At 38.3% G+C, this 19,798-nt stretch overlaps 1 long non-coding RNA gene across 2 annotated transcripts; it reads left to right on the forward strand.

Annotated features, from left to right (window-relative positions):
* Window positions 1–11,818: 11,818 nt before the first annotated feature.
* On the forward strand, window positions 11,819–19,456 carry LOC129135722 (uncharacterized). Of its 2 annotated transcripts, none has more exons than XR_008536750.2 (4): window positions 11,819–12,180; window positions 13,360–13,411; window positions 13,907–14,023; window positions 16,867–18,044. It is a non-coding gene; the product is annotated as an uncharacterized LOC129135722 (long non-coding RNA). The 2 variants fall into 2 exon arrangements; XR_008536751.2 differs by having other exon boundaries at window positions 11,825–12,948; window positions 16,867–19,456.
* The last annotated feature ends 342 nt before the right edge of the window (window positions 19,457–19,798 follow it).

Below are 19,798 nucleotides of genomic sequence, written 5' to 3' on the forward strand. Positions count from 1 at the left end.
ACTATGAGCTAAATAAAGCTTTTTTCTTTATAAAAGACCCATCACAGTTATTCTGTTAAAGCAACACAAAACTAAGATAACAACTTAACTTTGTTTCCAAAAGGATTCTACACTTCAACTCCACTTTTCCTCACATTTTGTATTTTTAATATCACAATTTACATCTTTTTATATTCCATATCCCTTAGCAAATTATCAATAATTATTGTTTTTAATAGTTTTGTCTTTTAACTTTTGTACTAAAGATACAAATGATTTACATAACACCATTACATTATTAAAGTATTCTGAATTTGACTGCATACAGTCAACCTTTAGTATCTGCAGTAAATTGGTTCCATAAGCCCCCCATGGATAACAAAATCCAGGGATGCTCAAGTCCTGGAGTCACGTGGGATGCAGAACCCACGGATGCAAAACATTGTCCCTCTGTATTGGTGGAGTCTGTATTACATGAACACTATATTTTGATCAACAGTTGGTTGAATTTGTGAAGGGGGAACCCACAAATACATAAGACTGACTGCATTTACTTTCATCAGTGAGTTTTCTACTTTCAGATGCTTTCATGTTACTCATTGGTGCCCTTTCTTCAGCTTGAAGTACTTCCTGTATCATTTCTTGTAAGACATGTCTAGTGGTGATGAACTTCTTCAGTTTTTGTCTGGCTGGGAAAGTCTTTATCTCTGAAGAACAGCTCTGCTAGATACAGTATTTTTGGTTGGCAATTTGTTCCTTTGGCACTCTAAAATATCCCACTTTCTCTTGCCCTGTAAGGTCTCTGCTGAGAAATCCTCTGTAGCCTTATAAGAACTTCCTTATATGTGTTTTTTTTCTCTTGCTACTTTCAGGATCATCTTTTTGTCTTTGATCTTTGATAGTTTGATGAATAATATGTCATAGGGTAATGTTATTTGGATTGAATCTGATTGGTGACCTTTGACCTTCCTGTACATTGATATCAATGTCTTTCTCTGGATCTGGAAAGTTTTCTGCTATTATTTCTTCAATTAAGCTTCCTACCATTTTATCTTTCTCTCCTCCTTCTCAAACACCAATGACTTTTGATGCTGCCCCATAAATCCTGTAAGCTTTCTTCATTTCTTTTCACTCTTTTCTCTTTTGACCATATATTTTCACATAGCCCCTCTGAGTTTACATATTCTCTTGCTTGATCAACTCTGCAGTTGATGCTATTTCATTTTTAATTTTATTCATTATATTATTTTAGCTCGATAATTTGATTTTTAAAATTGTTTCAGTATCTGATGAATTTCTGAATTGTTTCTCTATATTACTGAAGTTCTTTGAGCTTCCTTAAAACAGCTATTTTGAATTCTTTGTTAGATAGTTCATATATCTCCACCTCTTTATGATGACATCTTATTTTGCCCAATTGATGATGTCATGCTTCCTTGAATGTTCTTGATCCTTGTTGTAGGTTAATGAATGCACATTGAAGAAGTAGGTACTTACTCCAGTCTTCGCAGTCTGGCTTTGCCTGGGAATATCCTTCAACAGTAAACCTGTCCAGAAATTCTAGGCAGGTCATTTGTTGCGGTGACTGAGCCTGTGCCTGCTGGAGCAATTTCAGCTTTAGAGGGTATCCTAAGTCCAGGACCATTATGGCTGGTTGCATTGCTCGACTGGAATTCTCTGGCCACTGAAGCTGGCATAGCACTGGTCTGGAAGCCAAGCCCCCAGCTGCCGAGTTCTGCCTGTCACCGTGGGTTAGTTATTTGGAGCCCAAGGTCACTGAAGTTGGCTGGCATTGATGCGAGCTGGAACTTAAGTTTATTTTGTAGGTACTATGGGTTCCCCTCTGGTGCCAGAGCAAGTCTAGAGACTCAGTCCATGTGTATCAGCTTGGAGTCAGGGGCTGTGGGGATCTCGCAGTACTGAGTTTTACTATGGTGAGACAGTATTTGAGGCTGGTGCAAAGTCCTACACTTTACTTTCCTCTCTCTTCCGTAAGTGGATGGTACCTCTCTCCATGCTGTGCTGCCTGGAGTTGGGTAAGGAGTGACATGGGTAATGTTAAATTGTCCTGCCTACCCTCTCCAACATGTCTTTCTCTTTCTCTCCAAGAATTCTCCATATTGATTTGTTGGAATCCTTTACATTAAGAAAATCAGTTTTTTGTTTTTGTTTTTGTTTTTGTTTGAGGCAGAGTCTCGCTTTGTCGCCCAGGCTGGAGTGTAGTGGCATGATCTTGGCTCACTGGAACTTCCACCTCCAGGGTTCAAGTGATTCTCCTGCTCAGCCTCCCGAGTACCTGGGACTACAGGTGCCTGCCACCATGCCTGGCTAATTTTTGTATTTTTAGTAGAAATGAGGTTTCACCATATTGGCCAGGCTGGTCTCGAACTCCTGATCTTGTGATCTGCCTGCCTCGGCCTCCCAAAGTGCTGGGCTTACAGGCGTGAGCCACCATGCCCAGCCAGAAAATCAGCATTTTAAGTGTCATATAAGTTATGCTTTTTTCCAGTTTGGTGTTTAACTTTTGACTTTACTTATTTTATATATATATATATATATATATATATATATATATATATATATATACACACACACACACACACACACACACAAATACACACACGATATACTTATACATTTATGTATTTGTAACATATATAAATATATTAGTTATTATTTTTAATATATAGTTTTTACATTGCTGAATTTATCTTTTCTGTCATGTGTTCTAGCTGTTTTTATTCAGAGGTGACAAAAAATTTTTTATCATAGTTTCTTTCTTGTTCATTTATCGTTTTACTTATTTATTTTTAGTTTGTGATCCATTTAAACTTTATCCTGTTTTAATGTGTGAGGGACAGATCCAACTTATTTTTTTGGATCAGAACTTCTAGTTATCCCAACCCTATTTATTGAATAATCCATCTTTATACAAGAAATTTTTCAATAATATGAATTCCCAGGAGCCACCCTTAAATATTATTTAGTAAATATTGTTAACATACCAAAAGGAAGTCCCAGTCTATTTAGAAGTACAGCCATGTTTATGAATCACAGCAAGAAGGTTCATCTGGAAGTGAAGGTGAGAGTATGCTTTTGTAATGAATGTTATCCAAATGACTGGCTGGAAGCTTACTCTTAATTTGGGGAGAAGACAGCTGCTTTCCAGAAGTGGTTTGGTAATATATTTGCCTGGATTGATTTTTATTGATAAGATATGATATCAGCAAACTTACATGCTTCCTGATCTCCCCTCAAACAGTTCTTTGGGCTTTACATAGGAGATATGAGTAGGTTTACCTTTTTATTTAAGCATATTGTTTTGCATGTTGGGTTATATTTTTCTCCTCTGAAAAACAAAAATGTCCTTCTTTCAGGGAAAAATACAGTTTACCAGACTCTGTTTCCTAGGAAATTGGAAAAGGTCTACACTTATGAGATCATGCTTGAGTTCAACCATGAATACAATTAAATGAACGAACCCTGTGGCATTTTGATTATCTTGTGCTGTCCCTTAGTATCCCTTACTGGCAGCAAAAGGAAGAACAAGTACTGTCTGAGTTAGGACCAGTTTCTGGGTAGGCAGAGTTGGAGATTTGAGAAGACTCACTGACACACAAGATTGCTTTCTCACTAGCTTGCCAGAGAGCCCAAACATTCATCCTTAGACAATTCTTTTTTATATTGGGTATCGCAATAAATTTATATTAATGAAAAACAGGAGTTTATCCACTTGCTTACTAGGAGGCGTTCTAGTTGAGTATTAATATCATCAGTTAACAGCAAGTTACTTCTCAATTCTAACTTCACATCAGAATGCTTGGGAAGTTTTTAAAAATACTGATGCTTAGACTCCTTCCATGAATTCAAACCACTCAAAGTCAGGACCTCTGATCTCAAGTCCAGGGATTTCTCCTCTTTATTATGAACTCATTTGAAATAGCAAACTGGACAAAAGAAAGTGTGGACGGGAAGGGGGTGAGGGAAAAGGTCTGATTTTAAGGCATGAAAATAGTACTAGAGACTCAGGGGGTTCCAAGAGATGGCCGAAGGTGCTAAACAGGGCAGGGAAAGGTTACTGAAGATAGATCTCACATTGAAAGATATTTATTTTCTGTATCTAGAAGGGCAAGTAGAACATTGCTACATCTTGTGTGGCTCAGATAATTGCTCCTTTTCCAGGGGAAAAGTGTAGACTTTTCAGAGGAAAATGCTGATGTTCTCTCTGCTTTTTTCTTTTAAATGATGTGCTTCTTTAAGGCCTTGACCTTTCCCCACATATAGCCCTGTAAATACTGAGAGGCTTTTTAATGCCATAGTTCTAAGGACTTGTTTGGGTTTTCGGCAGGGCCAGTGCCTCCCATTTCCTTCAGGAAAAATAATGAAATCTTGCTAATTCATAATTCCCAGGCTAGAATATTTTCTAAGATTTCAGATGCTATAAACAAAGGCTTAGCTTGGCTTTCCAGCTTACATTTATAAGGAAGTCTCTAAAGCGTTTGCAAACACTACTTGGGCCTAAGAAACAGTTTAAATCGTGTCATTCCTGGCAGGTCATTGCCTTGCTCTGAGGATAAATTCGATGCTGTGTGCTGAGTAAACATTTATATCACACAATCATAAGCATTTAACGAAGCTGTTTCTGATTTTAAATGCTGGCTACTTATTAGATATGTACCTCATTAGATATGTAACTCATGCTGAGATGCATATTCAGAGTTGAGCTTGAGCTGAACTTCTGGACTAAGCCCTTAGCTTCCCTTTGTGCAGAGCTGGGGGAAGCTGTAGTGGAAGCCCAGGCAACCTTCTGCAGGCATGGAGGTAGTGACTTACCTCGGCCTGGGATAAGGCTGGAGCAGTTTCTCTCTCCCAATCCTCTCCTACATTTTCCTAAAGCTACACCACCTCCAATTTTTGTTTTTTCTACTTCTGTTTTCACAGGTACCTGAGTCAGTACTGTGAGGCTTCAGCAGTGACTGTCTTCAAAAGCTAGTGTTGGCAGGGTTCGGTGGCAACGGGGGTGGGGGGAATGTTTTTCTTCTTGTTGCTGCCCTATTAACAGTTCCATATCCTTAGCCTACCATAAAAATTGAGGGACCTTATCAAACTTATGAAATGCTGGAAATGATGCATCACAGCATCTAGGACTGATTGATACTGCTTGGGTCTGTCATTTTTCACTTTGTTCCAATGTAAACACCATTTGTAGAGGTGGCAAAATGCAGCCCCTTAACAGAATTATGTGTTAAAGAATAGAATAGTAAACATGGGAGTAAATTCATTTAAAAACAAAAACATTCACATTTGAGAAAATTTTTATAAGGTTCATCTTTAATAATCTTTTCTCTATTCATGATTGCTTTTTGCAGTTAGTGTTTAAAGTTAATATACATATGTCTCTCATTCAATTGTGAAATATGAAGGTAATTTTGTTAAGTTTTTGTATCTCCAGTCTCAAATGTGCAGCTTGACAGATAAAAAGTGCTCAACAATTGTCTAGTCAAAGAGTAAGTGTAAGGCGGAACTGGCAGGCATTTTAATGTTTTGGATTCTGAAGGCTGAATTTTGGACACAACTACAAGCCCCGCGATGCTCCCTGTACGATGGTTGAAAAAGTTGACACAGTGCCTGGCAGGGATAAGCTACTCAATTACTTCTAACTATTCACACGATAATTTCTTGGTTGCATACCATGTGCAGGCATTTGGCCCAGGCACCTTCTGTGCTTTATTTCATTGAGTCATATCAACAGTTATGAGTCTGTAAAGTGGGTCTTTTCCTTGTTTCCTTGGAGGTTAAACTGAGACCTAAAGAAACACAATCTAATGGACACACAGTTGTTAAGGGGCAAAACCAGAATTCAGTGTGTGAACATAGGAGTTGAGGAGAACTCCTGCTTGGTTCTTCTGCATTCTCCAGTTTCTAAAAGCCTCCAAAGCCTTTTGTCCCTGAAGGCCAGAGAAAGGAAAGAGAAGGATGGGGCGGGATGGGTGAGGGGTTCTCAATGGCCTCTGATTAATTTTAGTCCCTGTGCTTACCAGTTGCACTTCTCATTGTCTTTCCCTAGCTGGTTGTCAGTGACTTTCAAAATATAACTTAACGGGAACATTTGAGAAATTACTTGGAGAGAGATAATCTATAGAATGTGATGTAATTATTGCTCACTGCAGGGCTGCCCCGAGGAGTGACAAGGGTGTGTATTGAGGCAGCTTGTGAAGAGGACTTGAACGCTGTACCAGCTGCATATCCCTGGCTTCCTCCCAAGAGCTCCTGATGGGATATTCTCCATGATTTCTAAGACCACCTGGAGTTATTAGTCCCTTGAGGACCCCCATAAGATGCTTTATTATCCTTTCGTTTGCTCCCCAGGTGCTTTAACTCAGATCCTCATTCATTGTGAGATTGGAAAAACATGCACGTGCAGGTCTTGTCTTAGGTAGCAATAAAATGCTATTACTAGGTCCCCAAATGTAAATGACACAGGCAACTATTTCATAACATCAATAAATCTAATGTCTGTGTAATCCGAAACCAGAGATCCGAACTTTACCTTTGGGCTAACTCAAAATCTGTATCATTGCAGTCATTAGAAACCAGGTTTTATTCCTTGTCTTATTGAAGAGACTGCTGTTGATAGTTTCTAATTTTTAAATAATGAGTTTTTCTTTTTAGATATAAGCCATGAGGCAACTTTAAAAGTTTGTTTCTGAGGAGGTAAGAGTTGAATTTAAAACAACAAATGAAGCCTTTGCATCACTAGCATTCTTTTCCATGTGTATTATCCAACACTGCAATGTTAGAAATATTTTTGAAAGTGTTTTTGTAAAAAAATGTATTCTAAAAAAAGAGCATCAATGAGAAAGAAATGAATTTATGTAAAAAGCTTTTCAAATAAAAGTGTAAAAATTTTCACTTAGGGCACACAAATAAAATAATTGTCTGAGAATATGGTCATTTTCAGTAATATGACACTAACAATTTCTAACTGTATCTCTATGTAGGGTTTAAATTGTTTTATGAACACGAATTCATTATAGAACAAATTACTGCATTTAAGAGAAACATCAAAAGCTGACTATTTATTTACTTTTACCAGTTATTCTTCCTCCGTGGAAATTATGCTTCTGAATATAGTGAATAAAACCAGAGGTGATTACATTGATTTTGACTTAGTGCTATTTTCAACATAATAATATTTCTTATGGGATAGAGAGCATAAAAGGGAAGGCGAAGGGAAGAAAATCAGCTTTGCATTTCCACTGTGTCAGCAGGTCATGCATTTGATGTGTTACGTCATAATGCAAAAATTAGCTGGGCATGGTGGCGGGTGCCTGTAATCCCAGCTATTCATGAGACTGAGGCAGAGAATTGCTTGAACTCTGGAGGTGGAGGTTGCAGTGAGCTGAGATCATGCCACTGCACTCCAGCCTGGGTGACAGAGTGAGACTATGTCTCAAAAAAAAAAAAAAAAGAAAGAAAGAAAAATTTGAAGTATAGAGGGGAATCACAAAAATTCTAAATGGTAGTAAGTATTAAGTCCAAAATAGTATAAATAAAATTGAAATTTAGCATAGGGTTTGATAATAGTTTGTATGTTTTAACTAAAAGTTAAAATTTAAGATGTATAAATATAATAATTTCCATACAACATAAAGTATTGGCAACCACATAAAGACTAGGGGTAAGTTTCAGGAAAAAAAAATTAGAAAATACCCAAATTAAGCTCCATTTGAATTGTAAGATCAATGATATTTTGGTTAAAATGCAGATGCTTTTAGTCATCTTTTGGGTCCCTTCCCAAATCTGTTGAAAGCAATGGAAATTTCCTACCAAAAATATCACATTTTTGCATTAAACATTTTTGGAGTTTTACAGGTTCCCTAAATTCATTAATTCCAGACTTCTTTCATCCTTCTTTTGGGGTTCATGAGGTCAACGTGGAAAATGTCTTTAAGTGTTAACACAGATCTCATTCTTTAAAATATTGCTTGGATGGTTGGACTTTGTTCTTTAGAATTTTGCAAGGCCTGCAAATGTAAATAAATCTTTCATTAGTAGCCTAACTAGAGCAATGTCCATTTTTGAGGAAATATACAACTAGGGGAAAAGAAAGCTATGGAGTTGCAGATTGGAACAGGGCTATAATAAAAGGTCATACTTATATAGTGCTTAAGGATGGTTTCAGTGTATTACAGAATTTTACTTGTTAACCATCACAACCTCACCTTAGGGGAAGTTTTGAGAGGGGTGATAAACTGTCTATCCTTGGCTTTACATCTTGAGGTGGGTTGGAATGGGGCCCTTAGCTGTGGAGCCAAGAAAATGTTATAAGAAAGCTAAAAATTTCATTGCCTGAAATTTTAACATATTTGGATGTTTAGCTATACACCTGACTAACTAATCAAATTTATTAGATTTCTATGAGGTGTAAGGCATTGAGTGACATAAAGGTAAACCAACTTGTGGACCAGGTGGTGACTATTTTTTATTTTTGCTTTTTGGCAGCATCCATATGCTCCTCTGTTTTTGAGTAATAAGCACTGGAGTTGCATTATTAAAATTTAAAATTACAGAAAATTTCAATAGGACATTAACAGTTTTTTTAAGGTGAATTTCTGGATTATGTCCCTCAGTGGAAAAAAATATGTTTTCAACATATATATTTGTAGACTCATGTCAGGAACCTGAAAGCCAAGTCTTCACTTCAGCATTGGGAAGTATATGAAACTGTTTTCGGACCACACAACTCTGTGAGCTCATCGCTAAGAATTGGTATGCAAGGTCTTCAGAAGGGTAGGCAATTTGTAAACTCCTTTTGACTTAGCTGGTAAGACAGAAAGTTCTTTTTTCATGGCTAAATGATACTTGAGAAAAGAAAAAATGTGGTGAAGCTGAATGTATCTAGTTGAAATAAAAATGCCTACCTTTCTCCTGCGTAAGCAAAATATACTACTTACAAAAAAAAAAAAAGGAATTTATGAATAGAAATAGAATCAGGTCACAGTGCATTTCCTAATTCTCCACTGGATTTTATTACTCAAGCACTGTATTTTTACCTTTTATCATAGCTGTCATTCGTCCTTGTACTTTAGATAGCAGCTTATCAACCCTTGTTATATCCTTAGCTTCTTTAGGGTGATGATCTTATCTTTATTTTTGACCACACTTCCTGTGCCTGCCCCTTTTCTTACATCAATTTCTGTTCCACTTGGGATTTTGTACTCACAGATGTGACATGAATATTTATGAGATTAAAGTGAATGGTCCAACATCAATTCAGAAAAATTTTGATCCATTCGTCCAAATTATTTAAAATATTCCCTTTCCAATTGAGGCAGCAAGGCCTCTAGCTTAGTGCTCATTTTCCCTCTCTAAGCATATTCATGCCATTAGGGTATTAATTTCTTCTAAACTAAAGCTCTTATCTCCTCATAATTCATTATGTCTGTTTTTGATTCCCACTATCATTGTGGTCTCTCAACTTACTCCTGTTAACACAGTCATTTTGGTGGCTTTTATAATACCTCCTCTGTTGTTCTTCAAATTTTGCCTAAATAGGCAATAACTTAAATGAAAAACTGTTCATGAGTGAGCCAGTGAGCTCAGAAATTTGGAACCCTTTTGCCATGGAGGGTGATGGTGAGCTTAGTGATAACAAGAATTTTCCAATTATGGCATCTACCTTTCTAATCATCTCTCCTTCCATGTGATACTGTTTTTATATAGTTTGTTTTGCCTGCCTCCCTCCCTTCCCATCTCTCTTCTTTCCTCCCTTCCTTCTCTCCTTTCCTTCCACTCTTCTTTCCTTTATGGGAAAAACCATTCTAAATCCTTCAAGTTGTGGTTTGAGTTTAGAGTCTTTTATTGAAATTACATGTTGGTATGCTAGGAGTATATGAAAGCTTTTTTTCCAATTTGCAAAAAATGTTTATATGATTTTATTATTTTTATATGATTTTTGTATTAAAATCATCCCAGATATCCCCAAAATAGAATGCAAAGTTTACATTTTAAATTTACGTTGAAATTTTAAATAAATTTTCTTCTAAGTTGTCTTTGGATTACATATCCAGACAGATTGGAGGCATCAAAATACTTCCCACTCCTTTTTCAATGTTTTTAGGGATATTGCTATGACATTTTTGAGAAGTATTCGAAACAACTCTATTAAGATAAGCTCCTTTTCTTTATTGTCTTCATCTTATATCTCTGGCTGTCAATGAAATTCTATCATTTCCCACTCAAAGCCCAATTGATCTCTGGAAGGAGGTGGGGTGTGCCCTTGTATGAGCTCTTAAGAATTTATTTAGCATTTTTTTCTAGCTCTTCCATCAGTGAAATCAAGATGGTAGCTGAAATTTACCACGGTGGAGGATATTTACAGCACAGAAATTGGCAAAGGCTACAAATAAGTTTAATTTTTTTTTTTTTAGAACTCGTTAAGTATGTACCAGCACACCCTGTAAGGTTGATTGATGCTTGATCTAGGTGTCTTCCGCATGCTTTGTGTGTTACTCCTGTGGCTTTACCAGCTATTATGCATTAGTCTCTGGGGATAAGGGAAGTAATAAACCTTTGTCCCAGGTCTCATAAATAGCTTGGTTATTAATCAAATGATCATTTGGTCTGGCTTCCTTTGTTCGGTCCTATGCTTGTAAGTATGGATGTGTTAGCTCTAGACAGAACCATAGATAAGGGAGCTAAAGCCCAGAGTGATTAATGACGTACAAGGTCACAATTCTAGTTACAGGGAAAGATGCTGGGACAAGAATCCGGGTTTTCTGAGTCCCAGGTAGGTTTTGTTGCTGTTATACAACTCTCTAATAATTTTTAAAAAATCCTAAATCATAAATATTCCATTGTAATAGCTTCAGAAAGCATTGCAAGCTACAGATTTAGCTCTAATACTATTAATCTTTGCTTTTTTTCTAATCTAAAAACTAGGATACATTAAGAAAAGTAGAAAATGTAAAAATATTGGTAAAAAACCAAAACTCCTAACAAATTAATATATATATGTTAAGAGAGACATACGTTCAAACAATTTACTATCATCTGTCAACTTTTAAAGGAATGCCTTGATCTAGCTCTTATGACTTTCAATCGAAGTGACACAATTTTTCCAGTAATTTTAACAGTTTCTCCCAGCTTACTTGTTAAAGAAATTTGTAACATCTTTAGCAAGAAACAGAAAGACAGAGGGCAGCATGGGACCAGAGTGCAGCTGTCCTTCAGAAGAACCTGACTGTACAACTTGCACATCTGAAGAGGTAGCCAAGAAAATAGAGAAAAGAATGGGAAGTGGATCTACCCACATCCTCTCCCATCCCCTCCAGAAAGAAATGCAGCATCTCTTTCTCATTGTTTAAGAAGAAAAGGGGGATCTCGGAGACAAAGCCAATGAAGGATAAATGAGTGCTCTGCCAGTTCAAAGTCAATGTGAAGATTGGATGGGGAAGCGTGCGGAGCTCAGAAGGTATTATTTTTAGAGGGTGCAAACAAGAGAACTTGCCTGGCAGAAGGGTTTGTGCAGGCTCTTCCAGCCCCAGTAATTGGATAGGTTTGGCAGACTGAAAGAGGGACTCGTGGTTCCTGATGAATGCTCCACTTGTGCCCGGGTGTGATTTAGCGTGCTGCTGAATAAACACAACACAGGGAAGGGAAGGTGAAAACTACCAGTCTCAGCAGAAAGAGAGAGCCTATAAATATGCCAGGGGGTCAATAGGAGTGATTTCATTCTGCCTGCACAGGACTGCTGATGAGGTCTGACGGGGCAGCGCCACTTCATTAATGCATCACAATGGTGAAGAGCACCTGAAGCAGCAGCAGCAGCAGCAGCAGCAGCAGCAGCAGCAGTCACCTACCTAGGCTGCAGCTATCAGCAAGGCCAGCCCAGAGAAAGAAAGGCAACAATAGACCAACAAAGATGCCATAGGCCACGCCTTCCTGCTTTATCCTCCTCCAGTATCCCTTCATTCTCCTTCTCCTCTTTCCTCCCCTCCCAAACTCCTTCCTTCCCTCATTCCTCCACTTTCATCTCTTTGCTATTTCTAGAAAGAATCTTTTGTCTTGCTAGGCAGACCATTTATAACAAAGGAAAGACAGGAGGCGTAGATGATGAAGCAGAGTAGAGCACTTTTAACTGCAAGAGTGTTAGGATATGAACACTGCTGTTAGGATAGAAAAGAGAAAATCCTCAGAGTATGTATGCTGGATTGTTTAGAGGGGAAAAGTCTTTCTATGGAAATCACCTATAAAACAGTTCAGAAATGGAAATAAAGCTATTTTGCTGCAAGTAGCTTTTTATTTTTTCTTCCAGAAATAACACACAAATGTCCCCAGGCACTTTTCACTTAGCCCACTGTTCATGGCTCCTTTCCCAGACTCAGGTGCTTCTCTTTTCCCATTGCTCCCAGACATCCATTTGCCCATTGACATTCTACCTCCATTGCCAAGGCCAGAGAACATAATGCGTGCTCACTCTTCCACTTAGCTCCTTTAGGCTCTGTCCTTGTCTGGCTGAGTCTGACAAATGGACGGGCAGCCCTGCCACCCTGATTGCTCGGTCATCTGAACCACAGTTTCTGATTTCTGCATGATGGATCTGGCTGTGGCTGGTCCAGAGAATTGGAAAGAAAAAATAATTATAAAATAAATTTAATAGTTCTCCTTGGCATCTTTCTCTTTTTCTATATTCAGTTAGTGCAGCACTATAGCTATTTACTTCCCCTTTGCAATTTTTGGGAAAGTGAGGAGGTCAAGAAAGAGTTGTAAGGCAAACTATTGTATATTTCACTGCATGGTCTGCCTTTCATAGTTACAATTATGTCAAGACTATACATCACTATGAATAATGTATTATGAACAAGTATAATAATATTTGTTAGACACAACCATTTCTAGCAATTATTTTGTAAGTAGAAGAAGATAAGCAGATATACAAGTAGTGCCTGTATTGCTTAAAGCAAGGTTTGTTTCCAGATGTCAAAACTTCTAGACTATAAGATGCTCATTTTTCTTGGCCCACTCACTTGTAGCATGTTTCTAAGTTTCATAAGCTTAATAGAGCCCTAATAATTTTTATGTATTTTTGGTGTATGTTTACATACAATAATACTAGTTAAGACTAAAACTTTAAGAGCACTATTTAAAATCATACATTCATGTTGGATTTCATGAGTCCAGGCCTGAATACTGCCTCAACTAATGTTGAATTGATTTTGAACAAAGAACAAGAATTTTGTAACCTGAAGTGTTTTTGTTTTGTTTTGTTTTGGTATCTGAACAAACTATTCAGAAAAATACCCATTAATAAGGAAGTATTTAGAATGGTTTGGCTTGAATTTTGTTTAGTTTTTTCTTGCCTAAATCTGCTTCTAGATTGTGGACTCTCCATGGGAAGTGTCAATGTTACTTGTTTTTATATCCTCCGGTAGGTCTTGCTTGATGTTTGTGTATAATAGGGTATAGAATAATTTTTAGTTAAGTAAAATCTTGATTATATTTTAAGAATTTCAACTTCAGTGAAAACAATATTTAGGTGTATGTGGAGTGGAGAGGGAGGGCAGGCAGGGAAACTCCTAAAAGTATACTTAACTTGATAATAAATATCATTCTAGGTTTCTGCCAATAGTTCTTTTTATTTTTATTTAAGATGGAAATGTAAGAAATCACAGATGCAAAATCAAGCTAAGAAATGAAAAGATTCCTTAAGAAAAAACAAATGAACAAGGATACTCATCATGTAAATAATGAATAAATGAGCATTTTCCAGTGTATGAGTGATAAGTGATGAAACAGTAGCTGGAATTTCTACTTTACAAATACAAAATGAGCAAAAGGAAATATAATTGATAATTGTCTTTGTCTTATAAGCTTTGGAAATGACACATATCCCACCCTCCCCCACGGCATTTTTTTTTTCCAGAGCAAGAGAAAATCCAGTGACTGAAAAAGAATAAGAAGAAAAACACTGACCAAGGCAATAATTCCAAGAAGTCAAAAATTAAGGCCTGAGAGGAAGAAGGCAGACTAAAGAAAGTAGGTAAGACAGTGACCTGAACGAAAGTGCTGGCTCCATGCTCTGTGACGTTGGGCGTCCTCACTGCCCTCGGAAGCACGGTCTTTGTGACACTGGTCAGGTGCATGAAGTGTTAGAAAATTTTATTAAAGATTCCATGGTTGCATCTCTGCCTTCATGCCTGGATAGTTTTTTCTCCTCCTTCTTTCACTCCCAGTCCATAACTTGCCAATCCATTTCTATAACCTCTTTAAATATAAATAAAGTCTGACCATTGTGAATGGACCCACTTTTTATATAATGAAGAGGATGTTAGGGATATGCCGAGTTTTTGTTTCATTGTTGTTAGTAATTTAAGATATCCCTTGGTGTTTTCTCCCTGTTTCTTGCTGGTTTCATTGCAACTAAGTATTTCCTCTGTCCCCTACTCTCTTTCCTCTCCTTTGAGAACTCCAATTTCATTAGGCCTATCCCACCCCTCCAGTGGGCCATCTGAAGGTGTTCCAGACCTCACTGGTGCTCTACTCATATTCGTTCAAATCTGCTCTTAATCTCATCAAGTATATTTTTCATCTCAGACATTGTAGTTTTCACCTCCAGGTGTTGGATATGGGGCTTTTTTTGTACCTCTTCCATGCCTTTATTCCTCTAGCTTTTGGAACATATGGAATAGAGTTATAATAACTGATTTCATGTCCTTGTCTACTAATTCTCTAACATATGTCAGTTCTTGGTCTCTTTGATTTGTTGATTTTTCTCCTCATTATCAATTGTATTTTCTAGCTTTTTTTCATGCCTGATAATTTTTGACAGGGTGTGAATTTTATCTTATTGGGTCCTGAGTAGGTTTTTCGTCCCACAGATCTTCTTGAGCTTTGTTCTGGGATGCCTTTAAGTTATTTAAAACTGGGTGGGATCCTTTCAAGTATTGCTTTTAAGGTTTGTTAGGTGAGTCTAGAGCTGCAATTAATCTAGCATTAATTTCACCCTGTTTGTGAGGCAAGACCCTTCAGGGTACTTTATCTAATGCCCTGTGAATCATGAGGATTTCCAGTCTGACTGGGGGAAGTGGGGGTAGGGTGGGTGGGAAGGCACCATTCTTGACCCTGTGTAAGCTCTGGGTAATTTTCCCTCTAATCCTCTCAGATGGTTCTATCTCTGGCCTAGCATACTTTCCTCACATACATGAGCTGATCAGTGCTTTGCTGAATACTCAGGGGAGCCCCTCTGCAGATCACTAGAGTTCTCTCTCTGTATAACTCTCTCCTCTCCAGTACTCTGTTCTTCAAACTTCAAACTTATTCCCTTGACTCTCACCTTCATCTGTTTACCTCAGAGAGACACTGGGTTCTGCCTGACTCCCTTTCTCTTCTCCATACCTGGAAGCCTCTCTCGAGGAAGAATCTTGAACAGTGATGGGTTTTTTATTTGCTTTCTGCCCTTCAGGGATTCCTAGCCTTTATGACTCGATATCCAGTGTCTTCAAAACTGTTGTTTCATACATTTCCTCCAGTATTTTTGTTGTTCTGGCCAGGAAGCCTTTCAGGTAAAACCAGTCTTTGCTACTCTTTCTTGGCCAGAATGACAAGTCCTTAATTTTCTTATTTTTAAAATGGCACTTTAGTATTGTTTTTTACTTACCAACGGAGTCGTGAAGATAAAGCAAGATGTATTTTAAAAAATGCACTTACCTAACTTATTTATAATCCACTTTCCTTCAAAGATTTTTAGAGATAAAAACACTAACAGATAAAAACATAATGCTGAAAAAGTAGATGAAACCAGGGCCAATATCCCAAATGTTTATCTTAAAATTTCATTCAGCTGAAATTTATTGAATGCTTGCTTTGTTCTAAGACATAACTGAGTAGAGCATACCAATACCGCTCCGCACTGTTGACCAAGGAGGGTGTGCAGGCTTGGTCATGTTCCCAGAATGGCCCAGGAGAGGCCTATGATTACCTGACATCAAGACTGACCTTCTCCAAAGGCTCCTGGTAAAGGGGAACCCTGTGATGCAGGCACTGCAGCCCTTACTTCCATCTAACACTTCTTCCCCCTTGACACCCATATCAACAATGTGTCACCCTTGAAGTGCTTTAGGTTTTCTTAGGACTCTGTACCTTCACTGTCTTGATACTTCCTCTCTGGATTTCCCTTAGTGCTGCTCACACCTCTTCCAGGAATCCTTTCCTGTTCCCCTCATCAAACTCTGTGCTTGTCTTGAGAGATCCTAGTCTTCAACACTTAACTCTGGCACAGCTTATGTGACCCTGGATTATGAGGGTTTGCTTGTCTGTCTTCACTCCAAACTATGAGCTCCTAACAGGGAGGGATGACTTTTTTTTATTCTGTATCCTCAAAGCCTAGGATACAATGGCTGGCACATGATGTATATTAACAATGTTGAAAAAACGCACGAAATGAATGAGTTAATCCTAAAATAAATAGAAGAGGCAAAATAAAGACCTAGTTCTGATAAGTTCCCTCAATATTTCCATCATGCCAAAAGCACAGTTCTGGTAAGGCATATAGCTGTTCAGGTACTCATTTAGCTGATGGCCTGGCAGAAAATGACACATGTGGAAATGTAAGACGTTATAATTCTACTGCTTTGAAGTTTTCTTTAGGCTGACCCTCTTACTTTATATGGTTCTTTTATACTTTCTTATGCTTATTTAATAATTCTTGCTGTGGACTGACTGTTTGTGTCCCACCGAAATTCATTTGTTGAAGCCTAAAACTCCAATTGGTGGTATTAAGAGGTGGGGCCTTTAGTAGGTAATTAGATTATGAGGATGGAGCTCTCATGAATGGGATTAGTACCCTTATCAGAAGAGGCATGAACAATTATCTCTCTCCACCAGGAAAGATGCAAGGAGAAAGACAGCCATCTGCATACCAGGAAGAGGGCCCTCACCAGACACTGGATCTGCTGCAGCCTTGATCTTGGGCTTCCAACCTCTAGAACCATGTGAAATACATTTCTGTTGTTTAAACCACCCCATCTACAGTATTTTGTTAGGGCAGCCCAAGCTGACTCAGATAGCCTTATTACACCTTATTTTAGTAATAATAATCATTTCATTAATAATAATATCCCTCAAAGTAGCTCCTCCCCTACCAGCACCACCCATTCTTTCTCGTATCTGATGGCCATGCTGATTATCTGGAAGCCATTATGTTGAAGGAGCAACAATTTTAAACCTTGTAGAGTCCTGTGATCTTGGCATCTTCTCTCAATCTGTATGCTTATTCAATCTGCTCTGATGATAACAATTCTCCTGAGGGGAAAATTTAGGAATTGTTTTATTCAAATTACTAAGTTTTTTTTTTTTTGCATAACAGTTAAAGAAAATATTTGTGGGTGATAGAAAATGACTGATTTTACCTTAAAACAAAGATTAAAATGAAGATTAAAAAAAAGTTCCCTTGCCATGAAGGGAACTGGATGTTTTTTCCCATATATAATTAAAAACAGTGGGATAAAGGGGTAAACACTAAGGATGTATATTTATCTCCTCTCCATTTTAGAGAAATGCACTGGGTGATGTAGACAAACAATTTGCCTAATACTGTTACTGAACCTGGTGGGCTGGGCCTGGCCAAAGTCAGCTTTTCCTCTTCTCTCTGGATCAAATTATGGTTATGTAGCTGACATTCAATAAACCCCAAACACAGGCCACGTGCCAGGAGCACTCAGGTTACAAGACACGACCTCCATCTTCAAGACGAGGAGGTAGAATTGCTGGGTCCCTGAGACTGGGGCTTAGTCTGTCTCATTCACTCTTTCATCTCCAGTGCCTACCACAGCACCTTGTCCAGGGTACAAATTTTAATAACAATTTATCAAATGAATAAGTGGATTCTGTCATAGTATAGCAGTGATATTCTGGAAGCTTAACCAAATTAATAAATTATGTGGCCTGACATGCTGGTGTGTGCCTGTAGTCTCAGCTATGTGGGAGGCTAGGTGGGAGGATGGCTTGAATTCAGAAATTTGAGTGTTCAGCCTGGGCAATATATTGAGATGACCTCACTTCTGAAACAAAACAAAATAAAATAAAACACTAAAAACAATAAAGCGAAACACAAATAAATTATGAAGTGAGTATAATTAGTTTTACCAGTGTTGGAATGTGAGGCGAGGAGGTTTCTAAGCGTGACTCCATGGAGCAGGTGAATTGGGGTTTTGAAGGTTGAGTACAAGTTTTTCAGATGAAGTAGAAAGGGGCATTTCAGTGGTTGTTGAGACCAGTGGCAGGTAGACCAGTTAAGGAGCTAGTCTAGTAACCAAAGCAAGTGAGGGTGGAGACCTGGCTGAGGGTAGTGTCAGTGGGATTGGAGGAGGAAGAGATTGGGAATTTATATGAGAAAATCAAATAAATGCCACTTTGATGCTGACTGATATGCACAACTGGGTCACTGAGGAGTCAGGGAAGGCTCTGAGGCATCCTGGGAGGGAGGGCACTGCATCAGTTCTGTACTTTCTTCAACTCCACCTAATTTTTCTCTCCCAACTAGGACAAAAGCTTGTTAAGAGGAACTTGACTCTTTGTTCCCTGCTGAGTCTTCGGTGCCCAGAACAGATCTTGGCACATGGACATTCAACTTCTGCAGACTGGATGATTTAGATGTTGCAAATGCCATCTTCAAGGATGCCCATACTTCCTGGATTCTAACTACCTTGATAAAGTCTCATTGCTTTGTTTTTCTTCTGTATTTCAGTATGGAGACCTTCTATGTCCAGACTTAATCAATTTTCTGTACTTGTCCATTCTGCTTCTGCTGGTGTTTTGCAGTAAGCCAGAGGTAAGCAGGATATTGTGGACTGTAGGAAGAGGTTAAACAGGTAACTCTGATTAGACTTTCACAATGGGGTCCCTATATTGCATTTACATCGCCATGGAAAGGGCCTTTTATCATAATAATTCTAATAATAACTGGTATTTATTTAGCACCTAGTACGTAGTAGGAACTCTGCTTAGCACTTTATATAAATTATTTCATTTAATCTTTCTAACAACCCTGTATTATTTAATCTTTACAACAACTAACTATGGTTTTTATTTCCAATTTGTAGATGAGAAAATTGATGCTCAGAGGTGTTGTGCAACTTAGAAATGTACTGCAGCTAGGAAGCCACCTGCTGGTTTCTCATTACAGCTAAGGTGCCAGAGCTAAGGAATAACACATGCCTGTAACATGAGCACTTTGGGAGGCCAAGGCGGATGGATCACCTGAGGTCAGGAGTTCGAGACTAGCCTGGCCAACATGGTGAAATCCCGTCTCTACTAAACATACAAAAATTAGCTGGGCATGGTGGCAGATGCCTGTAATCTCAGCTATTAGGAAGGCTGAGGCAGGAGAATTGCTTGCACCTGGGAGGCGGAGGTTGCAGTGAGCCGAGATGGTACCATTGCACTCCAGCTGGGCGACAGAGCGAGACACCATCTCAAAACAACAACAACAAAAAAAAAAAAACAAAAAGGGATGGTCAGGCCAGGAGATGAAGACCCAAAGGGGTCCCTTTTCCTATGATGCTGTCATAATTTTCATGCTCCTGATTATACCTGCCCAATTATTAGCAGACATATAGACAATAGCAAATCTCAGTTCACAGTCACATGGTGGAATTCCTTTGCTTAATGCCGTAAATTCATCAAGAGAAAGGGAATGGTTTTTGTTACAACTGTGAATTAAAGGTAGGTGGTGACTAATCAGTTAGCCAACGCATGTCCCTTGAGATAAGAAAGTCAACTTCTTGTGATATTCAGGGTTCTCAGATGTGATCCCAAA

The sequence above is a fragment of the Pan troglodytes genome, chromosome 7 (assembly GCF_028858775.2).
Source record: "Pan troglodytes isolate AG18354 chromosome 7, NHGRI_mPanTro3-v2.0_pri, whole genome shotgun sequence".
Lineage (NCBI taxonomy): Eukaryota > Metazoa > Chordata > Mammalia > Primates > Hominidae > Pan > Pan troglodytes.